This window comes from Triturus cristatus, chromosome 2_2, assembly GCF_964204655.1.
Source record: "Triturus cristatus chromosome 2_2, aTriCri1.1, whole genome shotgun sequence".
In the NCBI taxonomy this organism is placed as follows: domain Eukaryota; kingdom Metazoa; phylum Chordata; class Amphibia; order Caudata; family Salamandridae; genus Triturus; species Triturus cristatus.
The window spans coordinates 867764052-867784202 of record NC_140582.1 but is presented as its reverse complement, the minus strand read 5'-3'; the positions used below and the strand labels follow the sequence as shown (position 1 = coordinate 867784202).

Genomic DNA, 20151 nt, shown 5'->3' with positions numbered 1-20151 from the left:
GCTTGCTTCCTTGGACTGCGGTGCCTCTGAAGAAGTGAACTACGAAACGCGTCAGGTGGCAGTCGTATGCTAATGGACTGAGAAGCGAAGCTGAGCATACCAAATAAATGCTTTTACTGGGGAAAAGAGTGTCGTGTTCGAGTGCTGCTTGCCCTTTGGTCACCCCAACGAGCCTTGATGTAACTAGCGGCAGACCAGCCGCTGAGCGAGCACCACCCCATGTGAAGGGGGCCACGAGTTCCGAAGCACGGGGCTCAATGTGGAGCACGGCGCGTGGATTGAGCGCGGCTTCACTCCTTGGGGCTCAATGTAGAGCTTTGAACTTGGCAATTATTAAGGAAGCAACCATCTATGGAAAAGTAATTACGGACTACATCTCCCATTAATCATTGCGTTTTGTCTCATCCAGAGCAGCTGCATATCAGCGGACGATTGGATTAAAAAGGAGGATGTGGCCCGGCTTGCTTCCTTCGACTGCGGTGCCTCTGAAGAAGTGAACTACGAAACGCGTCAGGTGGCAGTCGTATGCTAATGGACTGAGAAGCGAAGCTGAGCATACCAAATAAATGCTTTTACTGGGGAAAAGAGTGTCGTGTTCGAGTGCTGCTTGCCCTTTGGTCACCCCAACGAGCCTTGATGTAACTAGCGGCAGACCAGCAGCTGAGCGAGCACCACCCCATGTGAAGGGGGCCACGAGTTCCGAAGCACGGGGCTCAATGTGGAGCACGGCGCGTGGATTGAGCGCGGCTTCACTCCTTGGGGCTCAATGTAGAGCTTTGAACTTGGCAATTATTAAGGAAGCAACCATCTATGGAAAAGTAATTACGGACTACATCTCCCATTAATCATTGCGTTTTGTCTCATCCAGAGCAGCTGCATATCAGCGGACGATTGGATTAAAAAGGAGGATGTGGCCCGGCTTGCTTCCTTCGACTGCGGTGCCTCTGAAGAAGTGAACTACGAAACGCGTCAGGTGGCAGTCGTATGCTAATGGACTGAGAAGCAAAGCTGAGCATACCAAATAAAGGCTTTTACTGGGGAAAAGAGTGTCGTGTTCGAGTGCTGCTTGCCCTTTGGTCACCCCAACGAGCCTTGATGTAACTAGCGGCAGACCAGCCGCTGAGCGAGCACCACCCCATGTGAAGGGGGCCACGAGTTCCGAAGCACGGGGCTCAATGTGGAGCACGGCGCGTGGATTGAGCGCGGCTTCACTCCTTGGGGCTCAATGTAGAGCTTTGAACTTGGCAATTATTAAGGAAGCAACCATCTATGGAAAAGTAATTACGGACTACATCTCCCATTAATCATTGTGTTTTGTCTCATCCAGAGCAGCTGCATATCAGCGGACGATTGGATTAAAAAGGAGGATGTGGCCCGGCTTGCTTCCTTCAACTGCGGTGCCTCTGAAGAAGTGAACTACGAAACGCGTCAGGTGGCAGTCGTATGCTAATGGACTGAGAAGCGAAGCTGAGCATACCAAATAAATGCTTTTACTGGGGAAAAGAGTGTCGTGTTCGAGTGCTGCTTGCCCTTTGGTCACCCCAACGAGCCTTGATATATATATATATATATATATTTTCACTGAAAAAACCATGGGTTTCACACACGTTATAGTTACGAATTAGCATTTAAAAAACCTTGCAAATTCACTTAAAAAACCATAGGTTTCACACATGTTATAGTTAGCTGGACATTTCACTCGTAAAAAACCAATGAAATTCCCCCGTTATAGTTACTGCAGGCAACTATAACTCACGCGACCGCAATCCTCTGCTGATGACGTCAGATATTACGTCACTGGATTTAGACACTTATTTACCCATGTCTTCTTCCATTAATCTTTAGCTATACATATATTGCAAATATTTATTTTTCATAAAGACACATATGTCATCAGTGATGTAATATCTGACGTCATCAGCAGAGGATTGCGGTCGTGATTTTTATTTATTTTTTTAAATCGCGAGGTGTGCGCACCCTGCGCGCACGGTGCGCTTCGCGCACCATGAGCGCGCTGTGGGCGCTCGCAGTGCGTGCCGTGCGCGCAGGGTGCGCACACCTCGCGATTTAAAAAAAAATAATAAATGTTTTTTTCTCCCTTGGGGGTCCTTCTGTGACCCCCTGACCAAGTCTAGGGGGTCAGGAACTGTCCACTCTGCCCCCTTTTCATGTTCTCCACCTTTTTTTTTCACCCCCTCAGACTGCGAGAGACAAAATGGCGGCCGACACTTCCTGGTTTCGACCGATTCGAATGTTTACCGACATCTAACAACCAATCAGAATTGCGCTCGCGCACGGCAGGGTGCGCGCACAGTGCGCGCACGGTGCGCGCGCATATAGATATTGATATGCTTTTAAATGCTATTTTCTCAGGAAATATTGAACAGATTTACACCAGACCTGCAAACAGCACTTCCTTGACCTTATGGCTACCTCTCTGCCAAATTTCACATAATTCTGTTCAGCCGTTCAGGCTGTAGCTGCGACTAAAGGTCCTATGGAAAAATGCATGGGGAAAACGTGTTTTGGGACCCCCCCTTTTTCTCGGCCCCCGCTGGACGAATCACCCCGAGACTTTCAGGGTAGGAGCTGAGCGGAGCGCCCCATTAGTTTTGAAAATTTCGCGAGGATTCGTCAACCGGCGCCAAAGTTATTCAAAATAGAATTTTGAGATTTCCTATGGAAACTAGGTTGTAACTATAACTATCTACTGGCGACCGCCAGTAGATAATATACATACATATATAAACATATATACAATCTGCATATCTATATAAATACAAATATAAATGCATGCATACATATACATATATGCATGTTATGTACATGAAATTTTGAAAAACACTAATAAAAGCAAAACTAAAAAGCCACCTAATTACAAACAATTGCTTTAACTTAAACGAGGGCGAGACCTATTGCATTTTCAATGCTTGTTTACTTTGATTCCATCAAGAAGGCATTCAGATGTGACACATTTGCCATAAATTCTGAATGGTAGCACTCTAGTTCCTCATTAGATCACTGTAGCAAAGCTACTTCTCATCAGGGAAGTTGCTGCTGGTTTTCAAAGTGCATGTTTCAGTCTGCATGTCAGAACTTTTTAATGAAATAGAAGAGGATTTGAGAAGTCAAAATGTGCCTTAAGTTTTCTTTCTGCAGCACTAATCATAATTTCTATTGCAAAATGAACCCCTTCATTTTGTTCCTTTGCAAATTAAATGTTTTAAATGTTACCACTTTATTCCAATCAAGATGGCTTCAGGTGTGCCATACCTTTGTCATAAGTAAGACTGTTAGCGCTCTAGTTGTTCTTTAAAACACTCTGGGATTTCTGTCATTGGGCTATACTTGGGCTACATCTCGGTGATATTTGTGCTACATTTGGGCTCTTTTGTCTCTGGTGGCCATCTTGGGAGACTTGTTATGAAGTTTCCTAATTTCCTCATTTACTGCAGTCTCCTCAGTAGGCGTACTGTCAGTTTTTTACTTTGAGTCAATGAAGAAGGCATTCAATGTGTCACACATTTGCCATAAATTCAGAATGTTAGCACTCTAGTTGCTCATTAGATCACTGTAGTAAAGCTACTGCTCACCAGGGAAGTCTGCTGCTGGTATTGAAAGTGAATGTTTCAGTCTGCATGTCACAATTCTTTAATGAAATAGAAGAGCATTTGAGAAGTCACTCAAAATGTGCCCTAATTTTTCTTTCTGCAGCACTAATCATACATTCTATGGCAAAATGAACCCTCTCATTTTGTTCCTTTTTAAATTAAATGTTTTAAATGTTACCACTTTATTCCAATCAAGATGGCTTCAGGTGTGCCATACCTTTGTCATAAATAAGACTGTTAGCGCTCTAGCTGTTCTTTGGAATACTCTGGGAAGCTGCAGTAGAACACAAAGGAATCAACTGACAGTCTCTGCCCTTGTTGGATGTACATGTTTTACTGAGAATGTCAGACTTCATTCTCACATGACTGAGAAAGATAATGTGAATTTACAGAAAATATGCTCTCAGTTTAGCTTATAGATCACCTTCCAAACCTCTGTGGGAAAAGCATGTGAAAATAGTTTTCTCTCAAAGATGATTCATGATATCCCAGCAGAAGGCTTTTTCACATGGTAAAATCACCTTAGAACATACCACAATTCCTAAAATGAGTATGGTACCATCAACAAATGATTTATAATGTAACTAAAGTCTTAAAACCTTCTATTAACTGCAATGCTTTTTAATGAGGGGCTATCATGTATATTGGTCCCAAGATGGCTGCCAACACTTCTTGGATGAAGTGCTGACAGCCAATCAGATCTCACAATGAGATGTGTGGTTAGGCTCCGCTCAGATATGTATATGATTTTCTCAGGAACTACTAAACGGATTTACACCATATATGCAAAAGGCACATGCCTGACCTGAGGACTACCTCTTTGCCAAATTTCAAATAATTCTGTTCAGCCGTTCGGGCTGTACCTTCGACTAAAGGTCCTATGGGAAAATGCATGGGGAAAACGCGTTTTGGGACCCCCCTTTTTTCTCAGCCCCCGCTTGACGAATCACCCCGAGACTTTCAGGGTAGGAGCTGAGCGGAGCGCCCCATTAGTTTTGAAAATTTCACGAACATAAGTCAACCGGCGCCAAAGTTATTCAAAATAGAATTTTCAGATTTCCTATGGGAACTCGGTCCTAACTATAACTATCTACTGGCGACCGCCAGTTGATAATATATATATATATATATATATATATATATATATTTCGCTTTTGAGTGACCCTGTAATAGGACATACTCTGTCACACAGAATATCTATTGCACATAAAAGGGCACCTTCAATGAGAGATGTACTGATGAAAACAAATCCTGAACTGATAGAAAACTGCGGTTGGTTAAAGACTCACAAAGGCTTCTTTAGGTGCAAGACATGCAAAGCATGCCAATTGGGTATCAATAAAACCTCATATGTGACACCATTTAGTCCTGAAGATATCAAGATAACCACACTCTTTACGTGCAAAACGGATTATGTCCTGGTATGTCCATGTGGGCTACAATATATAGGAAGCACAAAGCTACAGGCCCACAAACGAATATTGCAACACACCAGGGCTATAACTAATCAAGACAACACATACCCTGTTGCAAGGCACTTCAGGGAATACCATCAGTCTAAGAGCCAGGATCTAAAATACTATTTGATAGACTCAGTACCCCCAAGTAGGCAAGGAAGCAACCGAGAAGCTAAATTACGAAGGTTGGAAACAAGATATATTCTTGAAATGGACTCTAAGACACCGGGAGGCTTGAATAACACTGAGGATATGTATACCTGTCTATAAAATTCTACACATACTGTTCAGCATATTGCAACTCAAATATTAACACACAGATTTTTTTTTTTTATATTTCATATAGTATTGGTATAATCTATGGTACGTTTTTAAGATATTTATATATTTATTTATATATTTATATATATTTATTTATCTATTTATGTATATTTAATGTTGGATATCTGGAGCGTACATGACCCAATCTATATAAATAAATAGGTTCAAGCTGTAATGGATATATTTGTACTTACAGAAACTGATATACCTTTGTAATAAAGGGGAGATGTAACCTGAGGAGGAATTAACTTGTAGAAAAATAAAAAAATAACAAATAAAAAAGATAAAGAAAATCTGTGGTAAAAAGAAAATAATGATTCAAAAATGGGTATATACCACAGAAAAAAGAAAAGGATAAAGTAAAAAAATATAGTTATAATGAAAATGTAAAATTATAACTATAATAACTCCAACAAGACAAAGATAATTACAAGTGAGGGCAAGTGATGATTTAAACAAAGTGAGAGGAGGGAAGGGAAGAAAATGAGAAAAGAAAGAAAATAAGAAAGAAATAAGGAAATAATTTTAACCAAAACCCCCCCTTCTCTCTCTATATATATATATATATTTTTTAGCACCTTGGCACTTTTTCACTCAGAAGCATTATTTTGCACACAAGGACATACAACATAATATATATTTATCAGAATTGTCTGTTTAATATAAGGGTTTATTCAGGAATTGGAAAGAAAGAAACTGTGACATAATTTATACTTTTTTTTAAATGAAATTGTATCTCACGGAATGTCTTCTTTATGCATTATATATTGGCATGCTGCATTTAAGCAACAACTTGGTTATCAACAAAGGGAACATTTAAATGCCTTACAGTTGAAGCAGGACCATTCACCATAATTGATGTGTAGACAAAAGAAATTATTATGTCGATATCCAATGGTGATGACCATAAGAAATGACTTCACACAGTAACATTATGAGTATCTATACTATAATACTTATAGAAATGTGTGAAAACAAAGTGATACGGACATTTTTCCTTTTTTCCCTTTTTTTATGTAAATAAATATTTAAATGCATTTATTTACTCCCAAAGTGACAACTATATTCCAGCATTTAAGCTATGATAAAATTGGTTGTAGGGTACTTGTATTTACATATGTATTTTTTCCATGTCCTTGATCATGTACTAAGTTTTAACCAATCACGCTGCACTATGTCACTTTAAATTGTTAAGCTGGACCAAAAGTTTTTTACCATGTGATCAAGACTCCTTGCGAGTTGAAACGCGTTATGGCGGCATCAATAAACAACTAAAGGAATGCACTTAACTTGTGGTCTGTGTCCGTATGCAGCGAGGCGAGAGCGAGGAGCTTGCGGAAAAAGTGATATATATACATATATATATATATGACCAAACAATCCAGCTTCCACAGACACCTCCATGGACGAAGGCACGGACACGAGGTAGTGAAGATGAGGCAAATATGTATTGCTCAGGTCCACCCTCAACCCCTGAGGTAAGAGAGACACGTTTCGGATTACAAGAATCCTTTGTCAAGCTGTATATATTCACTAAAAAAAACATAGGTTTCAGGCACGTTATAGTTAGAAATTAGCATTTAAAAAGCCTTGGAAATTCACTGAAAAAACCATAGGTTTCAGAGACGTTAGAGTTAGCTGGACATTTCACATGTACAAATTCATAGAAATTCCCCTGTTATAGTTAGTTCAGCTAACTATAACTCGCACCCCCGCAATGCACTGCTGATGACGTCACATATTACATCATTCATGACATGGTCAGTGACATCACTGATGACATCACTGATGACATCTCAAATGAATTCACTGATGACATCACTGATGACATCATCCATGTGAAAATCTGAAGCACCTCCTCACACTCTAATACTGGTGGTAACTGACTCTGACTAACCAGGACTGGAGCTAGTGCTATGCTAAAAGACACTTAGAATACAGTAAAAACACCTACATACACTAGGGAACACTATGTGTTGGGGTACCCCTGTAATTAGCATGACCTCCTATGTATTTTCCTTGAGTTAGTGCCTGGGTCATTGCATGAGTACATGGGTAGTGACTGAATGATTAGAGTGCTGCAAGGACAGTGCATGGTCATTTTATAACTGCCTGGGTTTTGGCAGAGTGATTGGATAAGTACATGATGCTGGATGGCTGATTTGAGGAGTGCATGGGTAGTGACAGAGGGATTTCTGGAGTGCATGGGTAGTGCTCAGAGGATTGTAGCAGTGCATGTGTTAGTGCCTGGGACATTTCATAAGTAAATGCGTACTGATTGGATGATTAAAGTACTGCAAGGACAGAGCATTGTGAATTTATAAGTGCTTGGGTTTTGGTGGAGTGATTGGATAAGTACATGGTGCTGGCTGGGTGATTGAAAGAGTGTATGGGTACTGACAGGGCAATGGCTGGACTGCATGGGTAGTGCTCAGAGGATTGTAGCAGTGCATGTGTTAGTGCCTGGGACATTGCATAAGTAAATGTGTACCGATTGGATGATTAAAGTACTGCAATGACAGAGCATGGTGAATTTATAAGTACCTGGGTTTTGGCAGAGTGATTGGATAAGTACATGGTGCTCGCTGGGTGATTGGAGGAGTGCATGGGTAGTGACAGGGCGATGCCTGGACTGCATGGGTACTGCTCAGGGTATTGTAGCAGTGCATGAGTTAGTACATGAGTCATTGCATGAGTGCATGGGTAGTGACTGGATGATTAGAGTGCTGCAAGGAGAGTGCATGGGTTTTGGCGAAGTGATTGCATAAGTACACACATGTTATATCAGGCCTGCCCCCTTCCCTTCACCACTGTGCAAAAGCACCCCCTGGCGGGTTTTAATTTTGGGATTAATTCCCCTTGAGTCCTAAGGGTCCCTGGGGGCCAACTAGCCCACCAGGTACCTCCAGTACCTGGTGGTACACCATCACTACAACTAGAAATCAATGACTACGAGCACAAGACGGGCTGTAGACAGATTCTGTTGTTGTGTCGTCGAAGAAATACATGTTAATTTTTTGTTCCATGTCCAATAGAAAAATTCTACTGAAGTCGGATGGTACATACGGACAGGTGAGTGCATTAGGCCTCACGTACGAATGGGTTGCATGTAATCACATGTACGGCTAAACCGCAGGGACCTTATAGCATAAGGAACAGAAAGATATTGCCCTGACGAAGGCCCCCAGACCCGATAGGGCTACAAGACGGGCCGAAACATGTTGGCACACGGTTGAGGGTACAATTGAACAAATTGAGTTCAAAAGAACCCCGATAATAAGTTTTTATTGATATCATGAGTGCCCAGGAATAAAGGATTCGAAATAGGGTACACTCATAGGTATTTTTAATTTGATCTGGTTCCCTGCCTAACCAGTTGTTCATTTATCTAAGAACTCCCAGTATATCTTTGGTTGAGTCCGCCCAGAGAGTACCACCTTCTCTGGGTGTGGAGTAACTGCCTATGATGAAGCATGTCACTATTATGTGAGTGAGGCTTTTACTTCAATATCTTTGATATTCCACCTGTAAAGTAGATAGTTGAACAACATTCTAACACTACTCTGAATCTGGTATTTTGCCAATTCAATAGTGGTTGCTTTTTGTGATAAAAAGTTATTCTGGGAGAACGCAACCACGTTGTTTATTCTCTCACTCTCTGTTTGTGATAAAAGAGTTCAGAGGGGCCTCCATAGCCCTGAGAGGTTTTCTGAAATACACCTCTCTAAAAGAGGTGTGGGACACCTGACATAGTTTGTATCAGGTCACCCGATAATAAAGAGTCAAGGGTACACTGACCCTACAGACTCACAATCATCCTGCCAATATGGCTGAGGGACTAGCCTATGACGAAGATGAAATATCATCCATTTTAGCTATGCCACCACTGATCTCCGACACTACTCTCACACACGTTAACCAAAACAATGGCGATTGGGATTCCCTAACGGAATAGAAAAGGACCCAACTCAAAACTTTACTCCACGGAGCCATCATGACCGAATATTTGAGGGGTAATATAGCACCCAACGGTCTGATTGTGGCAAACTCCCCACGAATTTTCCTGAGTGACCCTGAATTTAGACGAAGCTGGTCCTTGATCGCATGGAAATGCAGCAGGGACTGGCTTGTCTTAATTATTAAGACTGCTAAAAGACTCTCAGATGCCCTTCTTATTGAAATAAAAACATTGGAGAATGGTTTGAAAACTCAAATCACAATTGCACAATTCAAAAAGAAATTGGATGAGAATAATAAAGTAATTAATGAGTATAAAGAATATCTTACTCAAGCTAAAATTACAAAATTTCAGAAAGATTTGAAAAAATTTAAATTTGAGAGTGTTTTTCCATACTCGAGAGAGGATTATACCCCAACAGACAAAGACAACTCAGACTTCTCAGACGCAGGAAGCACAGGCTCTGGCAATTATTCCAGCGATACATCATCTGAAGGCCGGAAAGGCACCTATAGGCGTAGAGGCAACCATCCAAGAAGGAATAGAGGTCCATACATGCAAGGAGGAATGCAACAACAACCACCGTTTGGATGGAACCCCTTCATGCAAGCACCCTTCCAACCACCACAGTTTGGATACCCATGGCAACCCTATCAACAACCTTTTTTAGGGAGAGGCCGGAGACGAGGAGGAGGCAACCGGAGAGGGCAACGGGTTCAATGGGACACAAACAGAGAAGACCTGACAGCACAGGACCCGGGACCCAGTACGAGCAAGAACGCACGGGAATACTGAACCTGAGCAAGAGAATCCTCTCCCAACAACAAGAAAATGTCCTAAAAAAAGGACTAGGCTTCGTCCCGACGAATCAGTCAAATTTCTTTGATTTAAGAATTGAACTAGCCGAATTTTTTCGCAGACTCCGCCTGTCGGTGTTTTTTTCAGAAACAGAGGGACCGGAGGACCTGAGTGAATTGACAGACAAAAATACAGGCCTGCGTAAAAAATCCAAATTCATTCCCCCGAACCACACTATGCCACCGGCATTACTAGCCTTTGAGAAGGCAGTAACATTGGATATCGATGAATTAAAAGATAACAACAACCAAAGATTTAACAACTTCACATTGATCGAACGGCAGACACTGGCAGAGTTTGACAAAATGCAGGATGTCATAATTAAACCAGCAGACAAGGGAGGAGCAACGGTGATACTACCCATCGAGATGTACAGAGATGAATGTATGAAATTACTCAATGACCGATGGAATTATTTACGATTACAGAGAGATCCAACTGGGAGCCTGAAACTGGAAATACAAGAGATGGTTTCGGAAGCAGTACAAGAGGGATGGATTACCAAGGCGGAAGAAAACTTTCTACAAGAACTTGACCCAAAAACTCCATACTTTTACATCCTCCCGAAAGTACACAAAAACATACATCCACCGCCAGGCAGACCGATTGTGTCAGGCATTGGTTCAGCACTTGAACCACTGTCAAGATTTGCCGACCATTTCTTACGACCAATGGTACAGAGAATGCCCTCATACCTTAAAGACACACAAGACATCTTATTGAAACTTCAAACTCTGAGCTTCAATCCTACCACCGATTACCTAATGACATTAGACGTGGAAGCATTATATACCAGTATTCCACAAGAGGCCTCACTTACGGTGATCGAAAATCTGCTGGGTCTGGAAAACTGGTCATCAATAACACCGATAAAGTTTGTGGTTCAATGTGTACGATTAGCCCTAACAAGGAATTACTTTGAATTTGAAGGGGAGTATTTCCTACAAACCCATGGCACTTCAATGGGGATGACCTGCGCCCCCAGTGTAGCGTGCCTGTATGTGCACGACTTCGAAACACGCTTCATCTATAGTGATACCAACCCGTACCAATCCAACTTGGGAGTATGGAGAAGATTCATAGATGATATTTTCATAGTCTGGAAAGGAGATGCCGACAAAGCAAAAGAATTTCTGATATGGCTAAACAACAGGGATGAATTTCTGAAGTTCACGATGATTCTAACAAAAGATTCCATCACGTTTTTGGATTTAAAGATCTGGCCAGCGGAGGGGACACTAAAAACTGAAGTGTTCTATAAACCCACAGATGCTAACAACCTCCTCAGATATGACAGCTTCCACCCCAAAGCGTTGCGAGACAACTTGCCAGTAGGCCAATTCCTACGATTAAGGAGAAATTGTACTGAAAAAGCAAATTATGAAACTCATGCCAAAAAATTAACACAGAAATTGAAGACAAAGTGCTATCCTACAAAACTGATTAAACAAGCATATAAAAGGGCAAAAAACTGCAACAGAGAAGGGCTATTGGAACCAAAAAAGAAACCGGATGATAAAAAACTAGTATGCGTGACCACCTACGGAACAGATTCTAACAATGTAAAGAACATAGTTCTACGACATTGGAGAACACTGAATTCTGGGGGACTAAAACTAGAGAAACCATTGTTTGCATTTAAGAGAGGGAAATCAATCAAAGACTCTGTTGTGCATACCCGACCAAAAAAGAAACAATGCAGAACAGGCCAACAGAGCACACTCTGGAATCTACCAGAGGTAATTGGACACTACCCGTGCGGATCATGTAGTGTATGCAAACTAACAACACCGAGCAAAACAATCGACGTTGGCCTTAAAACACCGTGGGAACAAAGATCCTTCAGCAATTGCAACAGCCACAATGTGGTTTACCTAATGACGTGTATCTGCAATAAAATATACATTGGGATGACCACACGTAAAGTCAAGATCAGAATCAATGAGCACCGCAGTACATTCAGATGCGGAAAAACAATCACAAAAATGATGAGACACTTTCAAACACAGAGACACAGTGAAAATGACTTTACTTGGACTGTAATTGAGAGACTACCAGACAGCTGCAACGAAAAACAATTGCTGAAACTAGAGCAAAGGTGGATCTATCGCATGTCAAGTACAACATCAGGCCTTAACGAGGAAATTCCGTGGGGTTCTATGACTTAACTCTGCCACAGAACATATATCCCTTGAACATGGCAAACAAATAAATCTCGCTGCAACCATTTGTATGAATAACTAGAAAAAAGAGTTGTACCTCCACTATGTAAATACGATTAAAACAAGGGTTCAGGAGTAAAAGACAGGAGTTAAAGTACTCTAAAGAAAATAAAGCCTCCTGTATATAAAACAGAAGACTGGGGTGTAATATCAGACCTCGTTATATAGAAATTAGGAACACACGGGAATAACACCAATGAGGTCGGGCAATAGACAACAACGTTCAGATAACCTAAATAACAGATTAATCGACTGATTAGAATTACCCCCAGTGAATAGATATACAAAAGTTCCAGTGGGGTTGCCTACATACTACCCCCTATCACGGGTCATTAGGTGAGATATGCAAGTTCCCCCAAAACGGCGAAACGGTAGCCTTACACCATATAAGCAATTTTCCCCAAAACAGCTACACGAGGGATTAACAAAATATGCCTTCAAATTGTAAAAAACAAATCCCCCGCTTCGAGGGGGATCGAACACCGCGTATCGGACATAAAAGAACTACATTTCCCATAATTCTTGTAGTTCAGCCGCATACACGTTCGAACAGCTGTGACTACGTTACCTAACGATAGAGAATTGGAATTGGGATAGAACAGCCCTCCAATTAGGTTCGTGTAACGTCTTTTAAAAGCCGACACTACCGTACTCACATCCCCGACGGCAGACGGTGTGGTTGACTAGGTGCAACGGCGGTGCGGTGTCCTTGATGAAGTAAGTGAGCGCGAGGGTATGCTACTTAAATTTTGACGCTTGTTGTCCCGAACTATCTGTTATGAAGACAGGGATGCTCTTAGAGTTTCTTAACGGTTCCGCTTTGTTTTAATTAATTAAAAAAGACTGGCTGCAGTAAAAATAAAAGGGGCCTCCAAACATAATACATATAAGAGGGGGTGAGTTCACCCTATAACGCACGATATGAAGGCTTAAGCAGAAACGAGTGCGTTTAAGCGAAATAAGAATGAACATCTCTTTTTCTATACCTAACGCAAACAAAGAAATAACATGGTAATAATGGTCCAAAAACAACGATGTTGTAGAGAACTAGTTTACATCAATAGATCGGCTTATAACATGATGGCCATACAATATTTGCCTTTATTTACCTTTTACGCAGTGTTTGACTACAGGACAGCACCTGAACACACGAGATCCGCATGATGCCAGTAGGCATAGGGCAGTAGGTGAGCGCCTGTAGGTTCAAAAATACTGGATGAAAGGGATACACGCGATCCCAACGCATGGTGGTATATATAAGAACGAATAAATAACACGACAAGGAAATGGGTGCTAAAATAGAGACCAATAGGATCGGTGACTAAGAGAAACAACCTAGCCACAATCCTTTTCACTCATAGTCAAACACAAGTAGTATGATGATCACGTTGTGTCGTGAATAGATGTGGGTGTGATGTGGCGGTGAGTAGACTGAAATGATTAATGTATTACACTAAGCCCTAAAATAGAGAGCACATAGACAGGTGGTACACCATCACTACAACTAGAAATCAATGACTACGAGCACAAGACGGGCTGTAGACAGATTCTGTTGTTGTGTCGTCGAAGAAATACATGTTAATTTTTTGTTCCATGTCCAATAGAAAAATTCTACTGAAGTCGGATGGTACATACGGACAGGTGAGTGCATTAGGCCTCACGTACGAATGGGTTGCATGTAATCACATGTACGGCTAAACCGCAGGGACCTTATAGCATAAGGAACAGAAAGATATTGCCCTGACGAAGGCCCCCAGACCCGATAGGGCTACAAGACGGGCCGAAACATGTTGGCACACGGTTGAGGGTACAATTGAACAAATTGAGTTCAAAAGAACCCCGATAATAAGTTTTTATTGATATCATGAGTGCCCAGGAATAAAGGATTCGAAATAGGGTACACTCATAGGTATTTTTAATTTGATCTGGTTCCCTGCCTAACCAGTTGTTCATTTATCTAAGAACTCCCAGTATATCTTTGGTTGAGTCCGCCCAGAGAGTACCACCTTCTCTGGGTGTGGAGTAACTGCCTATGATGAAGCATGTCACTATTATGTGAGTGAGGCTTTTACTTCAATATCTTTGATATTCCACCTGTAAAGTAGATAGTTGAACAACATTCTAACACTACTCTGAATCTGGTATTTTGCCAATTCAATAGTGGTTGCTTTTTGTGATAAAAAGTTATTCTGGGAGAACGCAACCACGTTGTTTATTCTCTCACTCTCTGTTTGTGATAAAAAAAAAAAACCTCCAGTAAGCGTCACAGAGCTGCGTTGCAGAGAGGTGGTCCGAGGCCATGCCCCTTTTTACACCTCTCTGCAACACAACTCAGTGGTGCTTACTGGATGTACCTGGTGGTCTAGTTGGCCCCAGGGACCCTCAGGATTCAAGGGACGTAATCCCCCAAATTAAAACGCGCCACAGGGTGCGTTTGCACACTTGTCACATCAGGCGACGCCCCCTCCCTGCACCACTGTGCAAACGTGCCCCCTGGAGCGTTGCATATTGGGGGATTACATCCCCTTGAGTCCTGAGGGTCCCTGGGGGCCAACTAGCCCACCAGGTACATCCAGTACGATGACATCAGGAAAGCTGAAAGGCAAAACGCGGCTGTCGGGGGGGGTCTGCACGAATAAAGCATTTGCTAAAAATCTGCTCCCGTGAGTGCTTTCCATTGGGTATGAGAAGGACGCACCCCATTCTGGCATTTAATGTGGCTCACCACTGCAGGAGGGAGCACCCAGGAGTAATTGGAGCGGCAGCGGTGACTTCCGGTATCTGCAATATATATATATATATATATATATATCTCACCACGCAGCTCCTTCCGGATCAGCGGGACCCATGAGAAGTGGCGCACATGCCAGCAGAGCGTACAGGCAAATTAATCCACTACCAGTTCAAAGTACGTGCGCTATCAGGATAATCAGGACCCAGGACTCCAAATAAACTTGCAAAGTGTTTATTTCCACAACGCGTTTCAACTGCAAAAGCAGCCTTAGTCAAGTGTAAGGTGCACTGTCTGTGACTGGCTTATGTAACAGAACATGGTAAAGATAAACAATGGCATTGAAAAAGGGTATAATTCCAGGTAACAGATGCAGCCATTTTGGAGTGGTTACTGCATATGAATAAAGATATTGCATGTCAAAGTACATAAAACATCAGTGCTAGTTGAAATGTTGCTATATAGAGGTAATACATATAATACACAGGTCATTCAAAATCATAAAGTAACCGAGAAAAATTTCTCTGAGAAAATGTCATGCATGTAGCAGCTCATGTCATATTGATAACATATGCATGAGGATTGCCCAAAGTACCAACAGGGGAGAAGCAGTTAAAAAAATATTCCCAAACATAACCCATGTAATGTAAAAATCCTGTATGCTGGGTCATGATGCTGAGAACCTTCAATGAACTGAGAATTGCATGTCATACAATTGTCCGTGTTGTGAAATGATCCAGTCTGCCCAAGTGGGCTGACTTAGTCAACTGATGGTGTCACAACGCTACTGTGTGTATAAAAAAACACAGGTTACACAGTGCAAAAAACAAGGACCCCTCACATATACCGGTGAATAGAGAAATCACAGTCAATGGCAAGTGCTTGAGTGTGTCCAACCCAGTGAATGAGACTCGTCCATAGAAAGTGCAATACATGTCTGACAACATTAAAAAAAAACATAATGTCCCTCATAGTATGTCTATCTCATCATGCGGTGCATCAACATAGCACAATACTGGCAGGCGGAGCCCCGCTTGCCACCACTCACAGTGTCTAACCATGTGCAGAAATCAGCCAGGTGAAGTGAAAGCGAAGAAAAGGTTGGGCAGCCCATGTCAGTGGGGCCAGGTGAGTTGGGCCCCTTCCTTTCCTCCTGCAAAAGAAACAAAAAAGGCACACAATTAAAATAGTGGACCTCAAAGAATTACATAATAGGTCATGGAGGGAGGAAATATGTTAGCATAGTGCGAACCGTAGGAGAAAATCAGAGAGATATCATATAAATCCTGTTGATACAACAAATGTCAAAAGTACAGCTTACTGGATAGGAAAAGAAGAAAAAGAAAAGGAAAAAGAAAGAGAAAAGAAGGAGAAAAGAAAAGAGAAGAAGAGAATGAGGAGAGAAAAGGAAGCAGAGAGTGAGAGTCAAGGGGAAGGTTGATAGAGCTATTCTTCATTGAGATGTATGGCTAGCTCCTCATCTTGATTCAATCCCCCCGGGATTTTCGTTTGGAAATCCACAATGTACTTGGATTCTCTTTGTCTTAATCTGAGAGTTCTATCTCCTCCCCTCGGGTCATTTGTGATCTGCTCAAGAATAAAGTAACTTAGGAAGGCGGAGTCAGAAAAGTGTTTTTCTTGGTAGTGTCTGCCCACTGGGTATTTGGGATCCTTGTTAGTTATCGCTCTCATGTGTTCAAGTATACATTTTCTGGCCATCAAGGTAGTGCTACCGATGTAGCTAAGTTTGCATGGGCACTCTATGACATACACTACGAACTTAGTGCTGCAGGTCAGAAATTGCATGATGACTTTTTTGCGTGTTCTTTGTGTCAGTTCTTTATGAAAGATGCTATTTTTGCATGCCTTACAATGACCACAGAGAAAGAATCCTGTAGGCTATGCTCACTGTTGGTCGTGTATTTGGTGATGTCACTATGTACAAGCATGTCTCTTAAGTTCCTGCCTCGTCTGAAGGTGATGCTAGGTCTTTCTTGGATCGTACCACCTATAGTGTTGTCGCATTTCAGGATGTTCCAATTTTTGACTAAAATGCATCTGACACTGTTGCCTTCAGAGTGGTATAAGAGTATTATTCTGGTGGCCTTTTCCTCAGACTCCCTCTCGGATAAGACTTTGTCTGCTAATGTCTGTGCTCTGCTGACACCTCCTACTTTCTTCTTAGCTTTTTTCAAGACCCAGTTGGTATAGCCCCTTTCTCTGAATCTGTTGAGCATAGTTTTGCTCTCCTGCGCAAACGCTTCTTCGCTGTTGCAGTCCCTCTTAGCCCTCAGCAGCTCCCCATATGGAATGCTCCATTTGAGCGTCTCCGGATGGCTGCTGAGGACATGTAAGATGCTGTTGCCTGCAGTGCTTTTGCGAAATAATGTGGTGTGAATGCTGTTCTGTTTGATCTCAAGTTTGACTTCTAGATACTCTGCCTCTGTTTTGGTGATGTTACCAGTCTGTTCAATGTTGCGATTGTTCATATTGAGTTTCCTTATGAAATCTCTTGCTTCAGGTTCAGAACCCCTTCAGATAATGAACAGGTCATCGATGTAACGAAGCCACATCCTGACCTGTTCAAAATCCCAGGAGAGAGCCGGATCCTGAAGAATCTCTTCCTCCCAGAGTCCCATGAAGGGATTGGCAAAACTGGGAGCAAAGCACGATCCCATCGCTGTTCTGGTGGTCTGTATGAACAAAGCATCGTCAAACAGAAAGATGTTGTTCTTGAGACAGCACTCTGTCATCTGTAGGATCATATGGCTATGCTCCCAGAATCTGACATGTCTCCTCTTGAGAAAGTGCCTTACAGGCCTCCAGACCTTGTTGATGGTCTATAATGGTGTATAGGGAATGCACATCCAGTATGATGAACATGAAGTCATCATCCCAAACGATATTTTGTATCTTCCCCAAGAAATCTTTGGTGTCTCTGATATAACTGGGGAGTTTCATGACATGTTCTCTCAGGAAATGATCAATGTATTTAGACACATGTTCCGCCACACTCCCCCTGGAAGATACAATAGGTCGTCCAGGTGGATTTAGCGGATCCTTGTGCACTTTGGGCAAGAGATATAACACAGGTAGTTTGGGATGATCCCTTTTAAGGTAGCAATACCCCTCCCACTCAAGGTCTTTCTATGCTGTGAGCTTAACCCAAATGTTGGTAATGCTGGTGTTATACACGTCACTAGTGATAAGAAGGTAAAAGTTGTTGTCATTCAGTTGCCAAAGGGCCTCACTAATGTACTGTTCTCTGTCCAAAATGACAATATTCCCGCCCTTATCTGCAGGGTGAATGACAATGTCATTGTCCTCTGCTAGAGCCATGAGTGCCTGTCTCTGATTAAAGGTGAGATTATGTGATTCTTTCCTGTTCTTATTGTTTTTGTGTCTGAAATCTATGAGTATAACAAATCAAGAAGGGGGGAGAAAGAAGGAACTGCGATCCATTCAGCTTCCATATTCTATATAAAAAAATCAAGTGGGGAATGGATCACTAGTCCTGAGTAACCAGGGTTTTTTTTTATTTTCGTATGCTATACTGATAAAAAACCCTCATTCACGTACAAAGGTAGCGGTGGCGGCATATATTGGTTCTCCGCCTTTCTCTTTAAAAACATGACAGCATCATCATCGGGTTAGTTTTTATGCTTCCTCCACCGGGAGGTGTACGACTGGTTAGTGCAGTAGTGATCAGTGATGGTTGGGTTATGTACAGTGAGAAAAAAGGGAACAGTTAAAATGCTTGTACAGCCAGATAAAGTTTTTTAATAAATCTGGATTCGAGATAGTCTAAAAATAGTTCCGTGCGTAGGGGGATTTATTATGAATCTCCCGCACCTAATATGTCCATAAAAAGGTCGACATGTTTCAGCCCTTGCGATTGAGAGGTGGTTAGATGCTTGCAAGTGTGATAATACTATTCAAGAGGTCTCAAAATTGATTTGTGATGGATGGCACCATAAAGGTCAAGGTGGTGACTCTGTGAGAGATTTCTGGTTGGTCAAGGATCAACTTTCATGTTGTGAGGGGTTGTTGTTGAGAGGTCACAAACTAGTACCTCCGGTTTCTTTAAGGAAGGAGATCTTGGATTTGGCACATGAGGCACACTTAGGTATTTCCAAAACTAAAGAGAGAGTGCGCTCTTGCTATTGGTGGCCAGGTCTGGACACACAGATTGAACATTTGGTCAGGGAATGTGTTCAATGTACTCTCAGCGAGAAGGTTTTAAAAACTAGAACACAGCCCATGGAGAAAAGAGTTCGACCGTGTGGCTCTTGATATTTTAGGGCCTATTCATGGAGAGGGTTCAGACACGTTTGTTATAGTGGTCATGGATTTGTTTTCAAGGTGGCCAGAAGTGTCTTTTGTAAAGAATGTAAATTCCAATACAGTTATTAAATGTTTAAAAGACATTATTGCCAGGGAGGGAATTCCTGAGACCTTACTAACAGACAATGGTGTACAACTTGTTTCGAGAGAAATGGAGACTTTTCTTGGTGATTGTGGCATTATTCATAAAAAATGTTCATTGTATCACCCAGAATCCAATGGGACAGTAGAAAGATTCAACAGGGTTTTGAAGGAAACGGTGTCTTTGGCAAAATCCAATGGTCTTAATTGGCAAGATGAAGTTTTGAAAAGGGTGTGTGTGTACCGTTTTACCCCGCATACCACTACGGGGAAGTCTCCTTTTCTTTTGTTTCGTGGAAGAGAACCTGATACTTTTTTAGATCCACCATGGGTAAATAAGTTTCTTTCTAATAGGTCTCAAGAAGGTGATTCTATTTCGTGGCAAGAGAAGGAAGATATGAAATGTTCTAAGAGCAAAGAAAACTATGATGTTCGTCATGCTGTTAAGTCCACAAAGGTTAAGGTGGGTGATTGGGTTCGGATTAAAAGACCAGGTTTTGCTGTTTCTGGATCTAAGTTCACTGAACCGTTAAAAGTTATTAAAGTTTTCAACAATGCTATAAGAACA

General features: G+C 41.9%; 1 long non-coding RNA gene across 1 annotated transcript in view; it reads right to left on the bottom strand.

The window, feature by feature from the left end:
* Positions 1-20151, bottom strand: part of LOC146862907 (uncharacterized) — a 542829-nt gene that overhangs the window by 161735 nt on the left and 360943 nt on the right. Inside the window, exon 4 of the long non-coding RNA XR_014978196.1 lies at positions 16207-16311. This is a non-coding gene — a long non-coding RNA (uncharacterized LOC146862907). The remainder of the gene's footprint in view (positions 1-16206; positions 16312-20151) is intronic.